General features: G+C 47.8%; 1 protein-coding gene and 1 non-coding gene across 3 annotated transcripts in view; one reads left to right on the top strand and one right to left on the bottom strand.

The window, feature by feature from the left end:
* Window positions 1–24892, top strand: part of LOC139061385 (ATP-binding cassette sub-family C member 2-like) — a 223154-nt gene that overhangs the window by 10750 nt on the left and 187512 nt on the right. The window lies entirely within an intron of this gene.
* Window positions 18639–18711, bottom strand: TRNAL-CAA (transfer RNA leucine (anticodon CAA)). The gene has a single exon. It is a non-coding gene; the product is annotated as a tRNA-Leu (tRNA).

Raw genomic sequence — 24892 nt, 5'->3', positions numbered from 1 at the left:
TCTTTGCGAATGTCTCTGACGACTCGCCAGATTTTGCTCAGCGGTTGTCGTACGTCCAGTGTCCCACAATAGTCCCTCCCGCTTTTTTGGTTCAGTTTGGTGAGGTAATGCTGTGTATTACTTTGTGCCTGTCGACAAGTTCTGAGGTGTTTGATATTTTAGTACGTAGAGCCTTCCTTTCGGCACGCCTTCGACTGGCACATAAGCTTTGGAATTCCTCGTCATTAGTGGGTACATTACAACTCTTAGTGGCAGAGCAGCTACTTTGTTTGAGGCAATGAGCTATTCTCGGTATTAATTCTTCATTCGTAGTCGAGGTTTTGATCCCTTTGTCTACAGCTGCTTTGTAAGCTTCCCAGTCTACCGACTTCAGTTTCGCTTTTCTGGGCGACGTCCGAAAATGAAGGGCAAAGAATAGGATGGAGTAGTGGTTCTCGATTCTCGAAATCTGTACACCATCCGAACATAAGGACAACTTGACTTCATGCGAATGTAACATCAATGCAGCTAACAGTCTTCTCATTTTTGAGGTATGGTATGCTGCCATCGTTCAAGGGCTCTGTATTGTACCTCGCAAGAAGTCCGCCAGCTTAGCACCCCGAGTACATGTATGTGAACTGCCCCACATCTCGTTATGTGCGTTAAACTCGCTACAAATTATATGTGGAGATTGAGTGCTTGTCTACACGTTTTCCAATTTTGACACATCGAAAGGTGATCCTGGTTCCAAGTAGACACCGATCAGGGAAAACACTTCAGATGCAATCACTGTGGTTGCGCAAATGTATTCATTCTTGTGATGTGGTGTTACGTCAATCACAGAGGCAGGCACGCCGTTGCGAATTCCAAAGAGCCGCCGACTAATTCCGTTTTGTCGCTTTGAATAACCCATTATCCTAAACTGCTCTCCACCCGAGAGTCGGAAATGACTATAAAAAGGAATCGGTACACTCGCGCAAGATACTTAAAGTCTGCTAACTTCGAGCGAAAGCCGCGAGCGTTCCACTGAAATGTAGTAAATGTGCGGAAGTGTTTGTTGGTGGTCACCACTGGGCGAATCCACGAGAGATCAACACGGGTAAAAAAATTTCGTAATTTAGATTTCATTGAATATTTTTTATTTTATGCGCATAATCACTCGGTAGTACTAAAGTGAACGTGGCTTCTTTTCCAGAATATTTTAGGAGGAAAAAAATAACCGTGCGGAGGTGCCTATATAATGCACAAGGCATTTTCACAAATTCACATCGATGTGAAATATAATATGTTACAGCTACAAAGAATACATTCTTTTGTGTAGAACCTAGACGTAAAGATGGGTCAGCTAGCACTGTTTCAGGGTTCCGTGCAAAACGGAAGTGTTTTAGAAAAGTTCCTTAATTTCCTATAATCTTCAAAAGTTGCTTTATTTACGAATTTTTTATCGACTAAACCAATACGTGAAGCCTTTTGGAATTTGCTGGACTGCGAGAACTTAGCCTATTCAACAATTGTGCTGAATATTTTTGCTGTATCACAAATTACCATTGATACAATTCGCCTTAAACTTGAAGTTTTGACAAAAATGAATGGTATTTAAAAATGAAAATAAAGAAAACACCTTCGCAAATTTTTCTCAAAATCTCGTAAACAACTGTTCATAGGCGTGCGAAAAAGAATATTAAAAAACGTGTTGCATTATTGTGTTTGTGATCACAATAGAGGCAGTAGAAATGAGAGCTTTGCCAGAATGCAGCAAGGAGCTCAGAAAAAGGGACATCGGGGTAAAAAGAGCGTGCCCAAGGATCTGACTTGCCTAAACATGACCGTAATTGCGACGTAAAGCCAGTTTCGACATTATAATGATTACTTCTGCATAAAAGTGTGTTTAGAACACTACTTATTCGCTTGAATGGGAATAAAGAAGCGTCAACGCAACCATTACGTGGCTCATTTTGTTTAACAGCAAGTGCGTGCACCTTGTAGCGTAGGTAATTTGTGCCTTCTGGTAATGTAGGTTTGTATTTCTTTGCGTGCTACAGAATTAACGGTTAACTGTGCGTGAATGTACACAGTAACAGAATGTACGGCAGGTAAATGCCTCTAAAAATATCGTACTGGTCATTACATGAACGTCATTATACAACCTAAGAGGCGGTGTGGGAGCGGCGATGGTGTTGGTTAAGGCAGGGTTAGCTGGCAGATAGTTCCCGCGATTGCTTATTTTACCGCCTCTGAAGGAAAAGAATAAAGGAACTGTTAGAATACTATATAATCAAAAGTTAACAGTCCCTAAGAATCATCACTTGTCGGAAAGTTCACAGTTTCTTAGAAAAGCTGGAAAGAAGCACGAGACTTCCTTCTTCAGATACTTGGGTCTTTTGCGAAACATTACCTGTTCCGCGCATTCTTGAGGAAATCGCCTTCTGTGCAAAGCCTCAAGTAGAGCATTAATTTCTTCATTGAAGTCTTGGCAGGACCAGATGAACTCTCGTCCAAACTTGCTGGTATACAATGTATGGGCTAGTTGTTGAAGCAGCACTGACGAATGCTAAACGTTGATAGCGTACTCAGAACACGTCCTAAGTTTGCGAAGCGCTGCAATACTGGCAGCTCTTTCCGCATTTTTCTCTAGGACCAACTGATCCAGAGGGCCAGAACACGCAGTTCTAATAGAGCGAATTCAATGCGAAGTGGTACAGTTGCTTGCCTTTTGACTTGCTGACCCGTCAGTGTACACTTGTTGATTATCCGCATATGCCGCATGGAGGCAGGGAGAGGGGCACAAGCAACTTCGAGCATAGCCGATGTATACGCTCAGAAAGGTTTTGATCCTTTTCCAATTACCTGCAGTATTGCGAGACACCAATACAACGCTTGAAATCGGTGGCGTCAGGCTCGCTTAACCAAATGTGCCGAGACCGTATGCTTGGAACACGTGGCAAAGACTTCCACTGGTTCTTTTTGAGGCGGCGAAAGTTCTCTACTTCATTCACATCTGCATAGAAAAGACGGGGAATGCGGGAGATGGAAATTCAAGACCATGAGCAAAACGTAAACAAGGTGAATGCAGGAGCCAACGTTTCGACAAGTGGACTTGTCTCCTTCAAGGCCAAAAGACAAGTACACTTGTAGAAACAACAAGAAGACAAGTCCACTTGTCGAAACGTTGGCTCCTGCATTCACCTTGTTCACGTTTTGCTCAACATCTGCATAGAGCAGTTTTAAGTTTTTCAGCGTTGCGGTGATCTGCTCCACCATTTCAGAGGATGATTTATTGACTGTAGTGCTGTCTGCTCTGAGATTGTGCAGCGAGATTTGGTGCTTTACTAAGCCACCAACAACATCGCAAGCGCTTTTGCCATATCCTGTGGCCGAAAAAAGCCACTTTGTTGACGCATGCTCCTTCTGTGACAGCTGGTAAAGCTGATACTTGTTTTTGAAATGGCTACTGGCACCGCAGACACGTATGTAGCATGTTTGTCAACTGATGTTCTTCCTTCATGCACTCATAGATTTTTTCCAGTGCAAAGCAAGCGTGTGCAGCATCATGACATACGTCATCATTGATGACTGCAAAACATTGAGTGGATCATCTACTCGTGACGACACACGTAAATAGCGAGACCTGTTTTTTTTTGTGCCAATGGTATGATTGTACGTCGTTCGGTACAACAGCTGGCCAATTCTCTGCAATGTCAAAGACACGGTATCCGTGTTGTGGATTCGGTTTGGCGTCGTGTATTGCTGATGCTTGAATGCCCCTTTATATTCATGGGTGATCCACTTGACAAGCCATACACCAAGTTCCTGGAGAAAGATAGTACCCTGTGCTGTCTTTTTGACGAGGTCACCATTTTCCCATACCGTATTGTTTACCTCTGCCTCTTCAGGGATTCCCAAAGTTGCAGTAGTAAAAGCATCTTCGTTTGCACAATATTCACAATCGCCCAGGAAACAATCAGCCGTGGCGAGGTGCAAATACGTAGTTCTCTGAGGTGGGTAATTGTGTAGGCACCTACAGTGAGCTCTTCGAGCACGGAAACGCACTGTGTGGCGCTGGCGCAATACATGCAAAGGTACACTTCTTGTTGTGGGGCAAGAAGAATCCATTTCGGCCGGAGAAAATAAAGGTTTGAGAGCCCAACAGATGTATCCGGATGGGCTTCCTTGAAGGGACGATATGTCTCCCGTACCGAGCGGGTCATAAACCTCTTGGCAGCACACTGTTTGTTCCCATCAATCGAAACGGATACTACATCCTTTTTGTTGGGACTCTGCCGAGGACATCCGCCACGCTCGTCTTTGGTATAATATTCCACAGTGGTCTGGAAGTCTGTTGAGTTCAACCGTGTTATCTCAGGTGCGTCTTGTGCTGACCATATTCCATGTTTCTAGCGCCAACGTCTGGATTTCTATATCATGTAGGCTGACAAATTCGGATTGAGAGCTTGAACATTTCAGCGCTCCAGTTGGCTTGGCAGCAGAGTCAACAAGCGCGTCCGCTCATGGTATGAAGAGCACATGTCAGAGGCTTCTATAAAGTTGGTGAACCATTCGGTGCACATGCCGCATTTGGTACCTGAGGGGTCCAAATGGCGCTTGCACTACACGAAGTGAGATTTGGACCTTGCAGTGTCACCGAGTTGAATTTGCTTTAACATCGGGCGAAAGTTCCTTAGTCGCGAATCCCACTTCTGCTGATGAACGTGAGGCAAAGTTTCAAGTGGATGTAGGCACTCCTTTTTACATCCCAGTTCGTCTTCTTCCAGTAAGAATTCATCGCCTCCCTTGGATTCACTTCCCATTCTTCTTCACTCTAGCAACTCGATCAAAAGTGGCGATTTTCACAGCAGCTGCATCTGAAAGCGTGAACTAAATATAAGCGCCAATGATGGCCGAGGAGAGGCACGACTCCATGAAGTTATGTCGGAAATTCAGACATTTTAGAACGGCGTGGTTGAAATAAAATAATTATAGTTTACCAAAACTGCCTTTACATCGCAATTACCGGTGAAGTTTAGGCAAGACAGAGCCTTATGCACGCTAGTTTTACCCTGATGTCTCTTAGCAGCTTGCTGCATTCTGGCAAAGCTCTCATTTCTACCACCTGTATTGTGATTACAAACAAAATAATGCAACATGTTTTTTTAATATTCTTTTTTTCACGTGCCTGTGAACAGTTGTTTATGGGATTTTGAGAAATATTTATGATGGCGTTTCTTTATTTCGATTTTTAAATAGCGTTCATTTTTTTCAAAACTTCAAATTTATGGCGAATTGCAGAAATGGTAATTTACGATACAGCAAGAATGCTCAGCACAATTGTTGAATACGTTAAGGTCTCGCAGTCCAGCAAATTTCAAAAGGCTACATGTATTGGTTGACTTGAAAAAAATCGCAAATATAGCAACTTTTGAAGATTGTAGCAAATTAAGGAATTTTTCTAAAAGACTTCCCTTTTGCACGGAACCCTGAAACAGTGCTAGCTGACCCATCTTTACGTCTAGGTTCTACACAAAAGAATGTATTCTTTGTAGCTGTAACATATTATATTTCACATCGATGTGAATTTGGGAAAATGCCTTGGGCAATTAATAGGCACCTCCACACTGAGGAATCTCGTTATTTTTTTCCTCCTAAAATATTTATTTCGCAAAGTAGCCACGTTAACTTCAGTGCTACCTAGTGATATGCGCATAAAATATATATTATTCAATGATATCTAAAATATGAAATTTTTTACCTGTGTTGATCTCTCGTGGAATCACCCCACTTGTGAGACGATTGTTGGCGAAGCCATCGTTGCTATTTCGAAGAGTCACGGCATTGCGCCGTGAAAGAAGACGACACCAGTGGTTCCAAAGCCAGGACGGCCTTTACCTCACGGATGCTTGCAAACTTTCAATAGAAAAAGCGCCCAAAAGTGACAGCACACAAGAAGAAAACCAGACAGGATAAGGCGCTACTTGCAACTGTTTATTGAAATGACAAGTGGCTGATTATATAGCCATGAGGAGAGGAGAATGAAAAAAGAGGGACACTGAATACTTGAATGCGCACGTGCGAGAATACTGAAGATATAGGGAATCACGCTTAATCTAAATATAAAACTTATCTAAAGGCATGCATTCATTCGTGTATATATTCAAAGACGGGGTACTGACACAGTTATCCCCTCTTTTATTATTCTCGTTGGCCTCCAACAACTCCCGTGCAACAGAATCTTTACTTTGATTCATGATTGTCGTATCATGAAGCCTTGCTTCACATACCCGTTCATCCTCATTTCCGCAGGCCTTGCAATGCAGCGGCAAGTTAGGATCATATCCATTTTTCAATGAAAGATTATGCTCGCGCAGGCGTTCATTAATACATCGGCCAGTTTGGCCGATATACTCTTTTCCACACTTCAATGGAATGTGGTATACTACCCCTTCTTCACATTTAACAAAAGGGTTCGTATGTTTAATAGAACACCCTACTTTTTTAGAGTCATCCGGACCAATCAGGCGGCACAAAGTAGCAAGCTTTCGCGGCGCGGAAAAAACAACAGGAATTTTGTATTTCACGGCGACGTGTTTCAGATTATGCGCCACTTTATGAGAATATGGAATCACCACCGCTTTATCTTTCTTTTCCACTAATTGACCTTCTTCACTTCTTTTTCTTTCTTTTTTCAGTTTTCTTTAATAACGCCTCCGAAACTGCGCCTAAAACCAAGCAAGGAAAGCCAGCCTTCCTCAACTTCAAAATCTTGTCAAAGCTGGCTTGTGCCTAATGACAGCACGATTTTCTCAGCGCGGATTCGAGGCACATAGTAGCAATTGCTCGTTTGACAGTCTTGGAGTGTGTAGACTTATAAGGCAACACCTCCTTGCGGGCACGGGGTCGGTACATCCAGCAGGAGCCTTCGTCAGTAAGGGTTATGTCAAGATCTAAAAACTGCAAGCTGTTATCCTTGGCTAGTTTGAAAGTAAAATCTAAGCCTTTTCCTTGCTGTTTAAAATCAGTTAAAATGTCCTGCACAGTATGCGAGTAAGTCATGGAAGATCGTTCCGTCAGTAAAATTAAAAAATTGTCAACATACCTAAAAAACTTAAGCACTTTGCCTCCGTCAAACGCCTTCGATAGCGCTCTGTCGATGCCCGCAAGGAAAATGTTCCAAAGTACGGGAGCCACGCATGAGCCAATACAAATTCCTTTCCTTTGCACATAAAAGTTGCCTTGAAAACACACAGCTGTTGAGCACAAATAAAACTCCAAGAGTGTCATGAAGTTATCCACGGAAATTCCTGCGGTATTCTGAAAAGATACCTGCCCGTTCATCTCAGTGCAGCTCAGGACGGCAGCTAACAGTTCTTTTTGCGTAATAGAATAAAAAAGGTCAACTACATCTATTGAAAACATGGCTTACTCGCATGCTGTGCAGGACATTTTAACTGATTTTAAACAGCAAGGAAAAGGCTTAGACTTTACTTTCGAACTGGCCAAGGATAACAGCTTGCGGTTTTTAGATCTTGACATAACCCTTACTGACGAAGGCTCCTGCTGGATGTACTGACCCCGTGCCCGCAAGGAGGTGTTGCCGTATAAGTCTACACACTCCAAGACTGTCAAATGAGCAATTGCTACTAAGTGCCTCGAATCCGCGCTGAGAAAATCGTGCTGTCATAAGGCACAAGCCAGCTTTGACAAGATTTTGAAGTTGAGGAAGGCTGGCTTTCCTTGCTTGGTTTTAGGCGCAGTTTCGGAGGCGTTATTAAAAAAAACTGAAAAAAGAAAGAAGAGAAGTGAAGAAGGTCAATTAGTGGAAAAGAAAGATAAAGCGGTGGTGATTCCATATTCTCATAAAGTGGCGCATAATCTGAAACACGTCGCCGTGAAATACAAAATTCCTGTTGTTTTTTCCGCGCCGCGAAAGCTTGCTACTTTGTGCCGCCTGATTGGTCCGGATGACTCTAAAAAAGTAGGGTGTTCTATTAAACATACGAACCCTTTTGTTAAATGTGAAGAAGGGGTAGTATACCACATTCCATTGAAGTGTGGAAAAGAGTATATCGGCCAAACTGGCCGATGTATTAATGAACGCCTGCGCGAGCATAATCTTTCATTGAAAAATGGATATGATCCTAACTTGCCGCTGCATTGCAAGGCCTGCGGAAATGAGGATGAACGGGTATGTGAAGCAAGGCTTCATGATACGACAATCATGAATCAAAGTAAAGATTCTGTTGCGCGGGAGTTGTTGGAGGCCAACGAGAATAATAAAAGAGGGGATAACTGTGTCAGTACCCCGTCTTTGAATATATACACGAATGAATGCATGCTTTTAGATAAGTTTTATATTTAGATTAAGCGTGATTCCCTATATCTTCAGTATTCTCGCACGTGCGCATTCAAGTATTCAGTGTCCCTCTTTTTTCATTCTCCTCCCCTCATGGCTATATAATCAGCCACTTGTCGTTTCAATAAACAGTTCCAGGAGCGCCTTGTCCTGTCTGGTTTTTTTCTTGTGTGTTGTCACTTTTTGGCGCTTTTACTATTGAAAGCTATGCACCAACTAGCCCCACAACATGTTTTACTGCTTTCAAACGATGGGCTGGCATGGAGAATAGCTTTGATTGCTGCGAACATGATGGAAATCAGCTCGCTTAATATATCATTTACAGTCATGATCACCATCATCATCATCAGCCTGGTTACGTCCACTGCAAGGCAAAGGCCTCTCCCATACTTCTCCAACTCTGCGTGTATATAGCACATCCGGGTTAGGTGGTGGTTCTCGTAGTTTCCTCACTTTTCCCTCGATTTGCTTCATTGTCCTTGCTAGAGTGGCTGATTTCTTATTGGTGACACAAAGTTTGCACATCGAGGTTGGGAACGTGACGTACACTCCTTATGCGTTTGTGCACCAGCGCATATCTTGCAGCGGATGGGGCCTTTACAATATTTCCCTATATGTTCGTGTTTTTGACATCTGAAACATTGAGTAGCGGACGCCATGTATTCCGTCACGGCATAACTGCAGAATCTAAGCGACACTCGGTTCGGTAAATGGGCGTCCTTAGAGAAACCCACGATGACCGAGCGTCTGCGGGTTTCCGTTACCATGCCATATTCGTTAGAACTTGAGACTGGCTCCAACCAAATAACTGAATTTTATTAGCCTGACGTTTCGGAGCCAATTCGGCTCCTTCTTCAAGGGGTTGTTCTTCGGGGGTGGCGGTGTGCCGCTTTTAAAGCGTCTTTTTTGAAGAAAGGAGGGGGGGAACACGGGAGGTGGGGAGACACTTCACAGACGGAAAGTGTTTATTGGTTTGTGCGCCACTTTGAGGCGCACAAACCTCCAAGTGGCGCACAAACCAATGAACACTTTTAATATCCTCCTCCCTAAACCAAAAGATCGTCCACCTAAAGAAAAAGCTCAAGGCGTCGTCTACAAAATCAGTTGTGCCGACTGTCCGGCGTCGTACATCGGGGAAACCAAAAATCTAAAAGAAAGGATCAGACAACACGAGAACGACGTCAGGACATTCAACCGTATTCGCAGCGCCGTCCCTGAACACTCTGAAGACGCCGACCAGAAAATTGCTTTCAAGGAAACTGAAATCCTTGAAACAGAAACGAACTGGTGAAAGAGACTACTACTGGAGTCATGGCACATTCAGAATACGGGGAATAACATAAACCGCGTGAAGGGCAACCTACCCTCGGTGTATGTCCATGGCCTTGGCGACATGACGAAAAGAAGAAAAGGGCCCACAGCCAGATAGACTCCCGCTTGTTTCACCAACACAGAGCGTCGGCGCGAGCCTGTAACCTCCCCACCCCCCCGCCTCCCATCAAGGGCACCCTCGCGAGCAATCCTCCCAGCACCGGTCATCCCAGCACCATGGAATCCGTCAACAACACCCCCCCCCCTTCCTTTTGTCCCCCCCCCCACCTTTCCGTCTGTGAAGTGTCTCCCCACCTCCCGTGTTCCCCCCTCCTTTCTTCAAAAAAGACGCTTTAAAAGCGGCACGCCGCCACCTCCGACGAACAACCCCCTGAAGAAGGAGCCGAATGGGCTCCGAAACGTCGGGCTAATAAAATTCAGTTATTTGGTTGGAGTCAGTCTCAAGTTCTAATCAATTTCCCAACGAGACAGGCAATTCTGTCGAAATGTTTAGCTTCGTATTCGTTAAGGACGTACAATACTTGCCTTTTAGCACATATCACTCCTTGTTCGATCAAACGCTCCTTGAATTCGTCATCCGAGTACTCAACAGGAACATTCTGTACCCTCCCGTACGTGGCAGAGTAGTATGGAACTCGAGCTTCTACAGGAATGCCCGATAGATCTGGACTGTGAGGAGGCGATGACCTGCAGGAAATGTAGACACTGTCACCATGAGGCTGCCATCCTTGTTGAGACGATGGCTGAGTATCTTTCCTTGGGCTGTTGTCACGACCGCAGAAACCAGATAATTTGGGTTTACTTTCCATAAGCTGCTGTCAAGATGAGTTGGCTTGAATATAACAAGAGTACTTGAGGCTCTTTTCTTTTTGCAAGAGACAACAGTGAAGGCTGTCTGGCCCATCTCTTCGTTGTCTCCTGTAGATTCCCGCATCTCGATCTCACCTTCACGTAGCCTTTTCCTTGCCTTTTCCTTTTCCACCTCCGATCCAACTATGCCTCCAAAGCTGGCTGTATCATTTTGCTTTTTGGCACTGAGTTAATCATTGTACTTCAGCGCCTGACTCTCTTCCCGACTTTCGAAAGGGGAAATCGCAAAATTTTCCTCCTCCACTGAATTACGTCTCCCGAGCTAATTACTTCAGCCTCCTTCTCTGCATTGTGCTCCGCGTCGCAACACAGCGCCTGCTCCTCTTTCCGAAATTTGGCCGAGGAAATCAGTTCCTAACAAAATGCCTCGACGAATAGCTTGTATTTTGCGAGAAAACTTCCCTTCACCAAAGCTTTAAATGGCTGTCTCGTCTGCGCTCAGTCGGACTACGACTTGCGCGACTTTACCCGGCATCAACTCAAAATACTGCTTCGTCTATGTGCCTGGGGAAATGATCGCTTGCCACAAATCCATTCGAAAGTAATCAGGTAGAGACCGATGCCATCGCCTGTTTTTACAGCTGAAGCAAACTCGTCATTCTCACGCTTTCTGTTTGTGGCGGCGCCCTGCTCCTTGGTCGCGCGATGTCTAGTCTCATTTTCGCGAGCTCAATTTCATGATGCTTCCTCCCTTCTTGCCACACCATCTCTTTTCCCTTGCGCTCCTCTCTATGGCGCACCTTTTTTTCCACTCTTTCTCTCTTTTCGCGTTCCTTCTTTCTCAGGACATATTTTTACCAGGCATCTGTGAGCTCGTCCTCATGAAAACCGACTCCATCAGACGCAGTACGAATTACTGGCTTCCTAAACCTATGGTTAATATCTATACCGAGTTCTGCTGCCAAGAGTAACAGCTCATCCCTCTTTAATGCTGTAATATCCATGCTTTTCAAGAGCTAAATAATACTTCCCCTGTATTGCCCGCACACCCGGTGGCGATCAATCAGAACTAATTGCCCGATAGAACCCTGTCCTTACTGTCCGGCAAAACGTAGTCCTTCAAGCACTCACTCAAACTCGAGCTTGCGAAGGTCGTGTCTCCCGATGCCACGTTCCCAGGCACGCCGATTCCAGACGGTGGAATCGCCTTCTGCTTCACTTCCTTCCACATTCCTCGAGTCCTCCAAAACTCTACGCCATTACAGCGACGGATGTGTCTACCTCAGCCACGAAAAGGAGGTCTGCTGATCCTGGATCCGCAGAAGTCGCTTTTCCTCCGTCGTTTCCTTCGATCTTGCGAAGTTCTTGTCTCCCGACCCACGTCCGCCGATCCCAGATCGTGAGGACTGCCTTCTTGATCTTACTGCTGCCGACCAGTTTGTTGCCGCTTGGCTGGCATTTTTCGCATGGAATCCACCAAGCCCATCGACTACGACGTCATGTAGTAGAAAATGAAGGATAAAGGGTTTAAAGGCTTATTTACACTGCTACAGTGCGGAAGCGCACTCCATGCAGAAGGAAGTTAAACGTCTCAGTTCACATTCCTCATTCTCGAAAAGTCTCCGCTTTCGATACTGTCGTTTTCCCTAGGAGAGTCGTCTAGGGAGTGTGAAGACTGTCCAGCAGCAAATCCCCCTCGTCAACTTCGTTATGATACCACGCCCACGCTCACAATAACCCGCAGTAACTCCGCCCCCGAAGACACTGGTTTGGAATCTGTGGCAAGAAGCAACCAGCGAAACCCCGTTCGTCGTCGTTGCCACTGCTTCTTTTCGTCGCTCAGGCTGCCAGGTAAAGGGCAGGGCGAAGGCCTTTCGAGGAACCCAGCAACAGTCAGAGTCGAGGCTGCGTTCACGTCTGGATAAGCACTGAGGGATGGGTGGTGTGTTGAACTTCTCATTACCTGTGATTCTCAAATTGTGGATTCCCAAAGGGGCCTTTGTGGGACCCGCCAAAAGTTGGTGTGGATGCGGCGTTGACCTCTGGATAGGCGCTGATGGATGGGTGGTGACTCGACTTCTGCTAAACAAATGACCTGTGGGGATGTCGCGGCTAGCGAAGGACGAATCCCAACATAAAAACGTAACGCTTCTTTATTCGGTGAACGATGTCAGCGGACGGGCATACCAACGCTACGTTCGTCACGGTAGCGGGTGGTAGAAGGCGGCTTTTATCAGCCAGGCAGCCTGTTCTTATAGCCACCGTCGGTGACGTATACCTCGGGTGACATGGCGGTGGCGCTATGCTTTATCGACCATGCAACCCAGCGTGCAGCTGTGGTATGCTTGGCCAGATGATAAGATGGAAGGGTGCGCAGAAATATGCGCGGTGTGTGTCGCCACATCACCCCCCCGCGGAGTGGAGAGCCCTCAGGGCTTGAAAAAATCTGGGCAGCGTACGCGACGTCCGCTGCGCGTAGTGACGGAAGCAGGCTGCGATGTCGGCGGTCGTGGATGGACGTCCGTGGGTGTACTGGTATTCGCTGGTTCGGCGGAATCGGTGTAGGCCGGCTTCAGCCGGTCGATAGAGACGCGGATGGCGTTCCCTTTAATGCGCAGGGTGAAGGTTTTGTCGTCGCGACGGATGACTGGGTAGGGTCCGCTGTAAGGTGGCTGTAAAGGCCGGCGGACGGTGTCGTCGCGGAGAAAAGTGTGCGAACACGTTGCCAGATCCTTGAAGACGAAGGGCGCGGTCTTACAGTGGTGAGCTGCAGGTGACGGGCGGAGGGTAGCGATAGTGCGTCGGAGCCGGGCGATGAAATCGGTGGGATCTGACGTCGCGGTGGTATATGGCGGTGCAGCGAGAAATTCGCCTGGAAGGCGGAGAGGTTCCCCGTAGACGAGCTCTGCGGGTGTAGCCTGAATGTCGGGCTTAAAGGTGGCGCGAAGACCTAGGGTGACGGCTGGGATGGCTTCAGGCCAGGTTGAGTCCGGGTGGCACATGTTGGCTGCTTTGAACTGTCGGTGGAAACGTTCGATCATCCCGTTGGCGCATGGGTGGTAGCTGGTGGTCCGCGAGCGTTCGAACCCGATGGTCAGCCCGAGCAGCCGGAAAAGGTGCGATTCGAACTGTCGTCCTTGGTCGGTGGTGACGCGGCGAGGGGGCCCGAAGCGGGCAATCCAGCCGGCGAAGAAGGCCGAGGCGACGTCTTCCGCAGTGATTCCCTCGAGGGGCCATGCCTCAGGCCATCGAGTGTACCGATCGATGGCGGTGAGGCAGTAGCGATAGCGTCCAGCTGGAGGCAAAGGCCCTATGATATCAAGGTGGACGTGTTGAAACCGACCAGAGGTCTGGGGGAATGCGCCGAGTGGTGAAGTGACATGCCTGGTCACTTTAGCGCGCTGGCATTGAATGCAGGAGCGCGCCCAAGTGCGGCAATCACGCTGCATGGAGGGCCAGACATAGCGGTCAGCCACGAGGCGTGCAGAGGCGCGTATGCCGGGATGGCTGAGATTATGTAGCTGGTTAAAGAGGCCACGGCGATGGGAAAGGGGCACGTAAGGCCTGCTTCGCGCTGTTGACATGTCGCAGTAGATAGTCTTTGTCGATTCAGGTATGGGGACTTGCTGCAGTTGTAGCGAGGACCTGCCCTTAAGAAGCTCCTGCCGTTCAGCGTCCGTAGTCTGAGCCTCGGCGAGGACATCAGCTGTTATCGGTGAAGGGCTAATAGCTGCCACACGTGAAAGCGCGTCGGCGACCACGTTGTCCTTCCCGCTGACATGTTGGATGTCGGTGGTAAACTGGGCGATGAACGAGAGCTGGTTCTGCTGAACCGGTGGGAGTTTGTCGCGGCGCTGAGAGAAGGCGTAGGTCAGAGGTTTATGGTCGGTGTAGATAGTGCAGTGTTGTGCTTCGAGAATGTGGCGAAAGTGCTGAACTGCTTCGTATATCGCCAGAAGTTCTCGGTAGTAAGCTGGCGAACTCGACGGCGCGGGGGTCGTGGTTTCGTCGGTAGGACTGGCCGCAGAAGGAGTCGTTTTGCGAGCTGAGAGTTTCTTGGAGAAGAACGCCAAGGGATGCCAGGTGTTGCCTACGTGCTGCATAAGGGCGGCGCCTATGGCGATGCTAGAGGCGTCCGTGAAGAGCCCCAAGGGAGCCTGGTACTCGGCTGCGTGTGGCAAGAAACGCCTGTAAAAGTTCAGCATGCCGAGGAAACGGCGAAGGTCTTTAGCGGTGGTTGGTTGAGGGTAATTTTGCATGTCTGAGATGCATTCAGGTAAGGGTCGAGTTCCCTCTGATGAAACTTCATGGCCGAGGAATTTGACGACTGAAGCGCCGAGCGTGCTCTTTGGGACATTGACGAGAAGGCCGTGGTCGTCGAGGCGTTGGAAAAGGAGACGAAGGTGCCTGTGGTGTTCGTCGGCGTTGCGGGAAAAGACCAATATGTCATCGAGATAGACGAAGCAGAAGTCGAGGCCGCGGACGACTTCGTCGATGAAGCGTTGAAAGGTTTGTCCAGCGTTCCGCAGGCCAAAGCTCATGAAGGGAAACTCGAACAAGCCGAAAGGAGTAATTATTGCAGTTTTCGGGACGTCGTCCGGATTGACAGGTATCTGCGTGTAGGCCTTGACCAAGTCAAGCACGGAAAAAACGTGGCAGCCGGAAATGCGATGTGCGAAGTCCTGTATGTGGTGAACGGGGTACCTGTCCGGAATTGTGCGGGCGTTGAGGGCACGGTAGTCCCCACAGGGCCGCCAGCCTTCGGTCTTCTTAGGGACGAGGTGAAGTGGTGAGGCCCATGGGCCGTCGGAGGGGCGGGCGATTCCCTCCTGGAGCATGGCTTCGAACTCTGCTTTGGCTATGCGCATGCGGTCCGGGGCAAGGCGACGGGCGCGACAGAAAACTGGGGGCCCTGGGGTGGTCCGGATGTAGTGCAAGGTGGTATGCCGCACGTCGCGTGGCAACCCGCTTGGGCGCGTCAAACCGGGAAATTCGGCGAGGATGGCGTGGTACGGTGAAGTATGTTCGATGCTGAGTACTCTGATGCTTGGCTGGTGGGTAGTCGTTCGCTGTCCCGGCGCAGAATGTCCCGTTGTCGCGTCGATGAGACGGTCGTGGCGGCAGTCCGGAAGGAGGTTGTAGTGCGCCAAAAAGTCTGAGCCGATGATTGGCTCTGTGACGTCGGCGATGACAAAATTCCAATGAAAGTCACGGCGTAGGTTTTTAAGCTGGACGCGCAGGCGGAGCGAGCCGTAAGTTTTGATAGTGGAACGGTTTGCCGCGCTGAGCTCGAAAGACGTAGAAGGGCGGGGACCTTGTAGGTGGGCTCGCGGGTAGCAGCAAATGTCGGAACCGCTGTCGACAAGGAACCGCTGCTTTGTAATTTGGTCGGTGACGAAGATGCGACGGCCTCCAGGTTGGCAGCTCGCAGCCGTGGCTACGAGCTGCCGTCGGCGTTTCCCTGATTTCCAGCGGAGCAGGGTGGTCGACATTGCCGTGCTCTGTCCCCGAAGCGTCTATGGTAGTAACGCCTGTGGTCGTCACCAGGCAGCTGCGACGGGGTAGTGTTCGGGCCACGGCTTTGCGAGTGGCACGTCGGCAAGTGTTGATCCAGGCGTCGTTGAATGGAGCTGAGCTGTCGGCTGATATCGTCGATACGCCGCGCAAGCTCTATGGTGTTCAGCGGTGCAGCGACAGCCTGGATGGTGGGCGACAACGGCGGCAAAATGACCTCGATGACGCGATCAGCGATGTTGGCGAGTTGGTCGAGAGGTAGCGTAAGCTGAGCCTGCAGAATTGCCTGGACGTGCGGTGGAAGTCGTTGAAGCCGAAGTGCTCGCAGGAAGGAATCCTGGACTTCCATGTTGCCCGCGAGAGCACGCATGTGGCGGAGGAGCTGCGAAGGCTTGCGCTCGGCTAATTCTGCCGACTGAAGTTGTCGCACCTTCTGGTCTTCCGAGAGCGACAGGGGGCGAATAAGTTCCGTCTTGAGGTGTTCGTAAAGGTTGGCCGTTGGTGGGTTGGCAAGGATATCCCGGACCTCGCTGGCGTAGCGGGCATCGAGGTGGGCGACGACGTAATCGTAGCGGGTCCGGTCTTGTGTGATGTGCGCAAGGGAGAACTGGGCCTCGACTTGGGCGAACCATACCTCGGGCGAGTCGGCCCAAAACTGCGGAAGCTTGACAGCGAGACGCCAGACGCCGTGCGGGGCAGCGTGCGGGATGCCATCTACCGGCGCTGTGACGTCCTTGGCGGAGCCGGCAGGATGCTGCTGCACGGAACCATTGAGCTGGTCGTGCCGTTGCTGAAGCTGTTGCTCTTGCTTCTGGATCACCTCTTGCTGCGCGTGAAGCTGCCTGTTGAGAAGTCCCAGCTGTCGTTGAAGGGCGTCTTGTTCGTCCATGGCGATGCGTTGTTGTTCGTTGTCCGGGTCACCAGATGTGGGGATGTCGCGGCTAGCGAAGGACGAATCCCAACATAAAAACGTAACGCTTCTTTATTCGGTGAACGATGTCAGCGGACGGGCATACCAACGCTACGTTCGTCACGGTAGCGGGTGGTAGAAGGCGGCTTTTATCAGCCAGGCAGCCTGTTCTTATAGCCACCGTCGGTGACGTATACCTCGGGTGACATGGCGGTGGCGCTATGCTTTATCGACCATGCAACCCAGCGTGCAATTGTGGTATGCTTAGCCAGATGATAAGATGGAAGGGTGCGCAGAAATATGCGCGGTGTGTGTCGCCACAGACCCTACCAACCCGATACCATGCACACGTTGGAGCAGCAAGCATAAGTGGCTCCTTCAGTAGCTTGTAGGCATGATCGCCAGGCTGGTTTGGGACAGCTCTCAATGAGCCTGCTGATGTCACCGTTATGCCCTGGCCAGGAAACAAAAAATTTATGGTTCTTTCTTCGCATCTCCGCAAGCTCAGATGGTCGACGTGAATTCTTCCGGGCTCTTCCCAACGCGTGCTCCCTGGTATGACGCCAATTAAGACGTCCCACCTTACATCAACGATGGCTGCAGAACTCGCAGTTATGCGTGCTGCTCTGTAGTTTATTGGCCACAAATAATCAGAGTCATGGCCAATTTTCGTGACTCGAAGGCAGCTGTCCAATGTCTGCTGTCCGCTTTCAACCATGCATCTAACATGCAGTTAGTCGTAGTCATTCAACTACCTCACCATCATGCAATCGGTGGGGGACAAAACATCATCTACCAGTGGATACCAGGTCATTGCAGAATTTCTGGAAATCACAGTGCGGATGACGCTACCCGATTGACCAACAATGGTGCCCAGATTGTACCAATACCACTGTCGAGAATACCACTGCCGAGATGGCGCCACGGGGCTTAGCTCCCTCACACCTGAGCTTACGGAGGTTCTGCGGAACACCAGTGAATTCGCCAACGCGCGTCCACACAGACGGAATCCACGTCTGAAACTCCGTCTTCCACCAGGGTTACCAGGAGCGGACGCAACACTCCTGTGGCGCCTGTGGCTGAGCATGGCATTCATGAACGCCAATTTCTTTTGCATTGGAATAGCCGACAGCCCTGCTTGTGACAAGTGTGGCTGCGAGTAAACGATCCAACACCTTCTCTCTGACTGTCCTCGTTACAAAGTGTCCAGAAAATTGCTCGCTACCGCGCTCGAAGAAGTGGACAATCGCACCTTCACAGAGAAAGAAGTCCTCGGACACTGGTGCAGACGGGTTTCAGCTTTCGGGACCCTAATGGTTCTGCTCAAGTTCCGAAGGGACTGTGAATTGTGGAACCGACTTCGAAAGTTCTGTCGCATAGCGTCGCGTTGTTGTGTGAATTTTTCACACTTTGTTTTGTTTTCTTTCTTTCACATTTTATTTCCTTTATCTATTTCGCACGCACCGGGTAGCCATACCGTACTTACACTGGCTAACCTCCTTTTCTTTCCTTCCCTTTTTTTCCCTTCCTTCTTGGTACGACGACTTTGGTGCCTTCCAACATGACTTTATTCAGCACTCAATGAGAAGAAAGGGGGTTAACCGAGGGGCCCGATTTTTATTAGTCATATCATAAGAAGCCAACAAACACTGACACCAAGGACAACATAGGGGAAATTACTTGTGCTTAATAAATGAAGTAATGAAACGATAAATAATAGAAAATAAAGTGGATGAAAAAACTACTTGCCGCAGGTGGGAACCAAACCCACAACCTTCGCATTTTGCGTACGATGCTCTACCAATTGAGCTACCGCAGCGCTGTTTCCCATCACTTTCTTGGGTATTTATGTGTCCTGGTAGAACCCTGGGAGTGTTAGCCAGCGCCGCCACTCACAGGCCTTGGCGGCGGACGTGGAACGTCCTTCATGCCGCAGGCGTCACAAGAGCGTGATCTTGTTTGGGTGAAGGCAACTGGGCAACAGAGTTTCCATTATTTATCGTTTCATTGCTTCACTTATTAAGCACAAGTAATTTCCTCTATGCTGTCCTTGGTGTCAGTGTTTGTTGGCTTCTTATGATATGACTAATAAAGATCGGGACCCTCGGTTAAACCCCTTTCTTCTCATTGATTACATAACGAGGGTCCCAAATCCGGCAACATTGATGCCTTTAGGTAGCATATGTGGGTTTATTGACCAGTTGCCTTCACCCAAATAAGATCACGTTCTCGTGACGCCTGCGGCATGAAGGACGTTCCACGTCCGCCGCCAAGGTCTGTGAGTGGCGGCGCTGGCTAACACTCCCAGGGTTCTACTAGGACACATAAATACCCAAGAAAGTGGATGGGAAAACAGCACCGTGGTAGCTGAATTGGTAGCGCATCGCACGCGAAATGCGAAGGTTGTGGGTTCGGTTCCCACCGGCGGCAAGTTGTTTTTTCATCCACTTTAATTTCCATTACTTATCGTTTCATTACTTCACTTATTAAGCACAAGTAATTTCCCCTATGTTGTCCTTGGTGTCACTGTTTGTTGGCTTCTTATGATATGACTAATAAAAATCGGGCCCCTCGGTTAACCCCCTTTCTTCTCATTGATTACATAACGAGGGTCCCGAATCCGGCAACATTGATGCCTTTAGGTAGCCTATATGTGGGTTCATTGACCAGTTGCCTTCACCCAAAAAAGATCACGTTCTCGTGACGCCTGCGGCATGAAGGAGGTTCCACGTCCGCCGCCAAGGTCTGTGAGTGGCGGCACTGGCTAACAATCCCAGGGTTCTACTAGGACACATAAATACCCAAGAAAGTGGATGGGAAAACAGCGCCGCGGTAGCTCAATTGGTAAAGCATCGAACGCGAAATGCGAAGGTTGTGGGTTCGGTTCCCACCTGCGGCAAGTTGTTTTTTCATCCACTTTAATTTCCATTATTTATCGTTTCATTACTTCAGGTATTAGGCACAAGTAATTTCCCCTATATTGTCCTTGGTGTCAGTGTTTGTTGGCTTCTTATGATATGACTTATTCAGCACTGTCATTTATGAGACGAAGCGTTTCACAAATAGTCACTGTTGGGCGTGTTGGTCTGTGCTCGTTCGTGTTTTTCTATCTTGTCCCTGTTCGTTTGCGGCATCCTTCCTTGAGAAATGGTTTCGTTTCGGCTACGGAGTTGCTCCCTCCTGCCAGGATGGTGAGGGCTGTTTTCAAATAGTCAAGAGCAGATTGCTTAGCTAGTTTCTTATGCGCTGCTTCATGGACCATGGAGCCACTATCCGAACGGTATGAACATCGACGTCCTCCGTTGCCCCAGCGCTGTCGGCTTTTGTGCCAAGGGACAACCACGACAAAATGTCTGCTAGGAGAAGCTTCTTCTTGGGAATAAACTGCAAGGAATAATCGAATTTCATGAGCGTTAGGAAAAATATTTGCAAGCGAAGTGGCATGTCAAAATATTTTTTTAACGCTACTGAAAGCATTGGCTTGCGATCAGTTTCTATGACGAATATTTGGCTGTAAACAAACAGACTGAACTTTTAGAATCCGAAAAACCTTCAGCGCTTCTTTCTCCATTTGCTCACAGCGCTGTTCGGCTTCCACGAGCACGCGCGATGCATATTGAAATGGTTGCTAACTCTTATCTGCAAACGCTTGCAAGAGAGCTGCCCCAAAATCTTCTTTCGAAGCACCACACTTCATCTTGATTTCTTTACTGGCATCTTTACTGACTACTGCACCACTGGTGCAGTAGTCAGGACATCAGTGACGCTCTTCCATTACTTGGTGTACTTTTGGGGCATATGAAACTGATTTGACAATTCATTAGGTCTCGCAAAAGCGCGGTCCTTTCAGACAAGCATGGCATGTACCGGAGTAGTTGAGAACTGCAAGGATTCTGTGTACATACAGGTGCTTTTGATTTCGCTGGGCTACATGTATCAAACTTCAGAGAAGCTTTAGGTTAGGCTCTATGCATTTGAGACTGATGACGCCACCCAAAAACTGTACTTCTGTCAACGCAGACTGGCACTTCTTAGCATTGAACGTGAGGCCTGCCCCTCGGCCACCTTAAGGACTGCTTTCAGCCTTTTGTCGTGCTATTGTTGTGCCCATGCTGGAATGCAGTTTATGAAATAGCCCCTGTACAACTTTACTCAGAATCTGTTGAAGTACTTCTGGCGCCGAGGAGATGCCATAGGGCAGCGGAAGATAACAATATCTGCCAAACGGAGTTGCAAAAGGGCGTATTTTTCAAGTTTGCTCCTCAAATGGCATGTGATGAAACCTGGAACTCGCATCTAATTTTTTAAAATAGTTGGTACCGGCGAGCTTTCATTCAAGGTCTTCATTTTGAAGAAGCTACTAATTCTGCTTGGTAATGGGCTCATCAATGCGTCTCAGATTGATGCACACAATGTGACCACGATCTTTTTTCTAGATAAAAACCACAGGACTCACCCGATTTGTTCGGGTATTCTCCTTGTTTATTATTCTGTCACGCTACATTCTTAGAAGTTTGTAACGAAGGGCCTGGTGTCGACGGGAGGCACCATATTCGCAGTATTGACGACGGGTCGCAGCACTTGGTCACAGCACCACGCTGTAAGGTTGCTTCAAACAGCCCTTTGAAGATGTTCTTGAAATCACATAGTACATCATGCTCAGGGTACAAGTAAACAAAGTCCTGTGTTGCCCTTCCAAACTGTTTAGGGCAACACACGTCAAAGAGATGAAGTTTGTGGCAGTAGGTGCAACTTTTATCGCAGGAAAACGCCTCTGGTGCCAATTACATTTCTTGCACATTAATTATCTTTTTGACACTGGTAGTCTCTTCTCTCCCTCACTCGGCGAGGTGCGGATTGTAATTGCGTAAAATCTGTCATTAACTTCACGCCAGACTTGATTCCATTGTGCTAAAGCTTCGGCAACCTTGAACATTTATTCTGCTCTTTGCAGCTTTAGGCCCGTTTCCTGCAAAGTTTTTCTTACTTAGTGTTGGGCCGTTAGTGCCAAACACGATCTGATCTCGGATCATTGAGTACTTCGACTCACTGTAGTTGCACTGCGCTTGAAATCGGGAAAAATTTCTGAAGTAGCAATGCTTCAGCTTGCTTCCTCAAACGATGTACATATCACTCGTGAACTTCATTTTGGATCTCAAAGCAGTAGGCCTCGAGCATCTGCACGAATGGTCGCATGGTCTCCTTGCTTTCGTCCGTCTCGATCCTGAAGGTGGTGAACGCATCAAGAGCATCGTATCAAGCGACGCTCAGCAGAAGGGCTGCTTTATCAGTTAGTAAGATCTTGATGAGGGCTAGTTGGTTCATACTTAGAACTCAGGTTAAACAGCGGGAAAATCTAAGCACCAACTGGCCCAAGAAGAAGTCCTTTTGGAGCGGCAAAATTACCAGGGCACAAGGAAACAAATACCACGGACAAGCGCTGACTGCCAACTGAAAGTTTATTTGAAATTCGCCGGACCTTTCTATGTTTCTCAGCATAGGCATGCGCACACCAGTCGCTAAAACATCTGCAAATCAGCAACATTATAATCTTTCATCCAAAAATCTTATTTCTTTTCCCGACAAGGCAAGAGAGGCGGTGCTTACACATTTATCTCCTTCCTTTCTAATGTGAAAAGCGTATACCATTTCCCTTTCCCTCTTACCTTTTTCTTTCCCTATGAATTTTGTCTTTTCAAATATGGGGGGCACCCCCTCTCTTGCCTTGTCGGGAAAACATTGTTGGATGAAAGGTTAGAGTGTTGCAGGTTTGCAGATGCATTTATGACTGGTGTGCGCATGCCTATGCTGAAAAAGGTGTAAAGGTCCGGTGAATCTAAAAAAGAACTTCTCGTTGGCAGTCAGAGCTTGTCTGTGGTATTTGTTTCCTCGTGTCCTCATATTTTTCGCGCTGTTTAGCCGCAGCTCTATGCTTTTTCAGCATCGGTCCTACGACGGTATTTGGGCGCAGTCATCTGCCAAAAATTACGACACAACTCACCTCACGGTGGCTGTCGATGGTATCGATGGTGATGCGATTAGAATTCGAGAAACGTAGGGATTAAAGATGGTAATGCAATTAGTATTCCAATAATGTAGTCACACATGGTATTCCTGAAGTCCCATTTACTTAACATCTGTAGTGGCCGTTTTGAGAGTTCCCGCATTCAGTTATACGATGAGTACTCCCTTATCGTCCCACTTTGTTATGGCAGTCGCCTGCCAAGATAGCTCATGAGCCAGTGCAGTGAAGAGGATAGAATAACGAAATAATGACCACGATGAAAGGACTAGGTGGTATCATGACAAGAGCACGACAACCTGAGGATTCCTAAATTCTGACGAAGTTAGAACGACGATGGAGCGACAACCACAGTATCATGACAACCGTATGAAGAAGCTTGAATTACGACGATGGTGTTACGACGAAGGTATGACCAGGGATGCATGATAATGTCTGTCTGACGAGGACACAATGAAGACGATGGTTTGACAAAGGCGGCATGATCACCAGTGAATGACGAAATCGTATTTGATGTAGAATGATGAAGAACGAAAGACGTCAATAGATCGACGAGGGCAATAGGACGAGAACGGCATGACGACAATCAAATGGCTTTACTGAAGTGATAACGATGGCAAAAGAACAGCGTGATGATGACATGACGACAATGAGGACGCGACCGTGTGACGATGCCGTGAAGATGATGACATAAGTAGAGTTGGATGCCAAATTGGAAGTGAGCACGTTGGAACGACCACGACCATATAAAGATGGCGGAATGACAATGAATGCACGACGAAACCTTTATGATGACGATGGCATGGCAACGGTATGAAGATAATGTTATGATATCGAGTGTGTGAAGACAATGGTGTAATGAGGACTCTATCGCTAAGCTTGCATAAAGAGGACGAGCGACGACTACGGCATGATGGAATCTGGATGACGACACTGGTGTGACGAATATTGCACGACCACTACAGCAGGAAGACGATGGCGTGACTACGGTGGCATAATCACGACTGACTGACAACAACATATTCAGATCAAAATCAAGGAAAAAATATTGCCGTACGTGGAGTAACGAAGGTCGTATGACGACCACGGCATATCCACAATGAGGTGGCATTACCGAAGTGATGACGATGGTAATACTACCGCGTGAAAATAACGACAATGGTATGACGACGCCTGTGCGATGACAACGGCGTCGGCGACGTATTGCCAAAGTTGCTTGGCGAAGTTAGTATGATGACAATACAAAGGCCACAAAGTAATCTCAGTGACAGTATCGCAAAGAATGCATGTAGACGATTGTATGACGATGACACAATGACGACGACAGCATGACAAGGGCATTGGGCAATGTGAGGACGACGAAGTTAAGACGACGGTGGCGTGACGAGCGCCGGATGATGAAGCTGGATTGACTATGATGGAAGGACAACAACTACATTACGGCGGTGATGGATTTCACAACGAATTCATGAAGACTGTATGACGTCGACCGCGTGTCGACGATGGAACGATGAGAGTTAGATGAAAAGAAGGAATGACTACGATGCAATGACCACGACTGCTTCACGATCTCGAGGACATACCTAGCAGCTCAAGCTGGCAGACAACTTGGGCCACTGGGTCGGCGTAAGAGGAAGGATAGATAGATAGATAGATAGATAGATAGATAGATAGATAGATAGATAGATAGATAGACAGATAGATAGATAGATAGATAGATAGATAGATAGATAGATAGATAGATAGATAGATAGATAGATAGATAGATAGATAGATAGATAGATAGATAGATAGATAGATAGATAGATAGATAGATAGATAGATAGATAGATAGATAGATAGATAGATAGATAGATAGATAACTGCTGAAGATGGCAAAGAATGCTAATCGCAATAAAAGAACTCAAACTTTTAGTCAAAATATTTCGAGTTAGTAGCGAGGTTACCTGTGAACTGTAAAAGCTCCGGTTATTTTAGG

The sequence above is a fragment of the Dermacentor albipictus genome, chromosome 6, assembly GCF_038994185.2.
Source record: "Dermacentor albipictus isolate Rhodes 1998 colony chromosome 6, USDA_Dalb.pri_finalv2, whole genome shotgun sequence".
Lineage (NCBI taxonomy): Eukaryota > Metazoa > Arthropoda > Arachnida > Ixodida > Ixodidae > Dermacentor > Dermacentor albipictus.
This window is presented reverse-complemented; position numbering and strand designations above follow the sequence as displayed.